Source organism: Agrilus planipennis, unplaced genomic scaffold, assembly GCF_000699045.2.
Source record: "Agrilus planipennis isolate EAB-ADULT unplaced genomic scaffold, Apla_2.0 scaffold172, whole genome shotgun sequence".
Lineage (NCBI taxonomy): Eukaryota > Metazoa > Arthropoda > Insecta > Coleoptera > Buprestidae > Agrilus > Agrilus planipennis.
The window spans coordinates 260,600-263,814 of NW_020438999.1; positions in this window are offsets into that span (position 1 = coordinate 260,600).

The window sequence follows — 3,215 nt, forward strand, 5'->3', positions numbered from 1 at the left end:
AAAACCTCCTCGATCAGTTTTTTGCCAGCAAAGACCAAAAATTTTATGAGCGTGGAATTATGCTACTACCAGAAAGATGGCAAAAGGTGTTGGACCAGAACGGTCAATATATAATTTAATAAAGTATTTTTATACGAAAGCTGTTTTTCATTTCCAAAAAAAAAAACAAAATGACTTTTCGAACAACCCTATAGAATCTGCGTTTCAGGAGGATTCAAACGGGAGAAGTCTTTCAGTCGTCTACTAATCTAAATATTTTTAATGTTCTGAATTATCATCTAATTCGAATGCTTATGTGTGCATATACGAGGTCTGTTTAAAAAGTATAGCGAATTTTGTGTTTATTCAAAAATTATTTACTTATTCATGAATATCTATTCTGCCCCTTCAAAGTAATCACCACCCCATATTATACATTTCTGTCTACGTTTTTTCCAATCCTCAAACCACTTCAAAAAATCATTTTTTGTTCAGCTCCTCGTTCGATGCCGTCTTTATCTTCTTAATCGTAGCGTAGAGTCGCCCTTTCATGGGCCTGTACAGTTTCGGGAACAAGAAAAAGTCACAGGGGGTCTGATCTGAACAATACGGTGGCTGCGGCATTATTAGTGTTTTTTTTCTTGACCAAAAACTCGCGCACAAGTAATGAAGAGTGAGCAGGGGCGTTATCATAGTGCACTGAAAAAAATTTTGTACGTAATAATAATTAACGCCGTTCATCAAATGAAATTTCGAAAACGTGCAATTCGAAATCGAACTATTAGACAAATCAGAAATCGATAATAAAGAAAGGGGCTTATTCGAAAATGAATATTATAATTTACTTGCTGGTTACAATGCTAAAATTAATTCATTATCTCCCAGTAATCTCGCATGTAGCAACAACATTTCTAATAATCAAAGTCCGTCGCAAACAATTAATAATAATATTCAGCTACCGAAAATCGAACTACCTCGTTTTAGTGGTAATTACGAAGAATGGTTGTCTTTCTATGATTTATTCAATTCAGTTATTCATGAAAATTGCAATTTAACCAAGATAGAAAAATTTCATTACCTGAAAATGTGTCTTACCTCTGAGGCTGCTCATGTAATCAGTTCGTTAACTGCATCAGCCGATAACTATACAAATGCTTGGCAATTATTAAGGGAACGATTTCAAAACAAACGTCTTATTATTCAGGGGCATGTTAATGCGTTATTCAATCTACCAATTGTTCAAAAGGACTCTTCCAGTTCTTTAAGACGATTATTGGACTCATTTAACACTCACTTTAGGTCTCTCACAACTTTAGAGTTACCAACTGAACAGTGGGATATCTTATTAATATATTTAATTAATACCAAATTAGATTTAGTAAGCAAAAAGGAATGGGAGACATCAATGAATTCCGAAATACCTAATTTAGAACAATTAATTAAATTTTTATCTAATCGCTGCCAATTGTTGGAAACATTGGAGCAAACTAAAGACTCTAATATTAGATCAGATAGGATTGCTGTAGAATTCCAGAAAAATTCAAAAAATTATTCGTTGCCAAATGCAAGGCAACGTACATTAAACACTTATGTAAAACCAACCTCTCTAAGTTGTCCTTTATGTAAAGGTAAGCATTATATCAATCAATGCGAGAAATTTATCAAAATGCCAGTAATCGAAAGAATTAAATTTATTCAAAAGACAAATTTATGTTCTAATTGCTTTCGAACCAACCACAAAACACGCGAATGCTATGCTAGTTCTTGTCGTAAATGCAGCAAGGTACATAATACCATGTTGCATATTGAAAAAACCGATGCAACTTCAGAAACAACTGAAGCGTTAGAAAACTCTACTCCTTCAACCTCTGCTGTCGTAGGTCATTCTTTTTCTAGTTCTGTTCCTAATAGGCAAGTATTACTATCAACAGTACAACTTGTAGTATATGACCGAAAAGGTCAACTTCAATCATGTAGGGCATTATTGGATGCAGGGTCCCAACTCAATTTAATTTCTAAAAAATTGTGCCAAAGGTTGGATCTGCCCATTTCGAACGTTAATTTCACTATGGCAGGAATAGGTAATAATCCATCTCAAATTAAACAATCCGTCAATATAAAACTAAAATCATGCATCAATTCATTTACTAGACAGTTAACTTGTTTTGTATTAGAAAGATTAACCGATTGTTTACCATCAAGTTCATTTAACAAAAACCTGTTCAATATCCCAAATAACATCAATTTAGCAGATCCCAACTTTAACGAATCCCGAGAAATAGATTTATTAATAGGTGCGGAATTATTTTGGGATTTATTGTGTATAGGTAGAATTAAGTTAGGTTCAAATTTAAATCTCCAAAAGACACATTTTGGATGGATCATAGGAGGTTCAATAGTTAATAATCAAATTCAAAATAAACAGTGCAATTTTGTTCATCTGGAAAATCAATTATCAAGATTTTGGGAAATCGAAAACATAACTGATCAAACAAGTAATAACTATACCAACGAGGAGAATGCCTGCGAAACACATTTTAAAATTAATTACCAAAGAAACGAAACAGGACGTTTTGTAGTACGCCTTCCCCTAAAGCCCGAAGTTCACATAGGAAACTCTAGAGATATGGCCCTCAAACGGTTCTATAGCTTAGAGAGGAGACTAAAAAATAACGCTACTTTAAACCAACACTATAATCAATTCTTAGATGAATATATTTCATTAGGTCACATGGAGGTGGTTAAACCCGAAACTAATAAACAAAATGAGGTCTATTATCTTCCACATCATGCGATATTTAAGGACGATAGTTTGACAACTAAAGTCAGAATTGTATTTGATGGTTCCGCAAAAACAACTAACCAATTAAGCTTAAATGACAAATTAATGTTAGGTCCTACCATTCAGGAAGATCTGTTTTCTATATTAGCTCGGTTTCGCACCCACCAATTTGCATTAACCGCTGATATTACCAAAATGTACCGTCAAATTGAAGTTGATAGTAGAGATCGCGATTGGCAGAGAATTTTTTGGCGTTCAGACCCTCAGGAACCCATCCGTGAATATCGCCTCTGTACGGTAACGTACGGTACGAAATGTGCTCCTTTTCTAGCTATTAGAAGTTTACACCAAACAGCGTTAGATGCTAGCAAAACCCATCCTATCGCGCACAATATCATATGTAGGGATTTTTATGTAGACGATCTGCTGACAGGCGCTCAGTCCATAAAGGAAA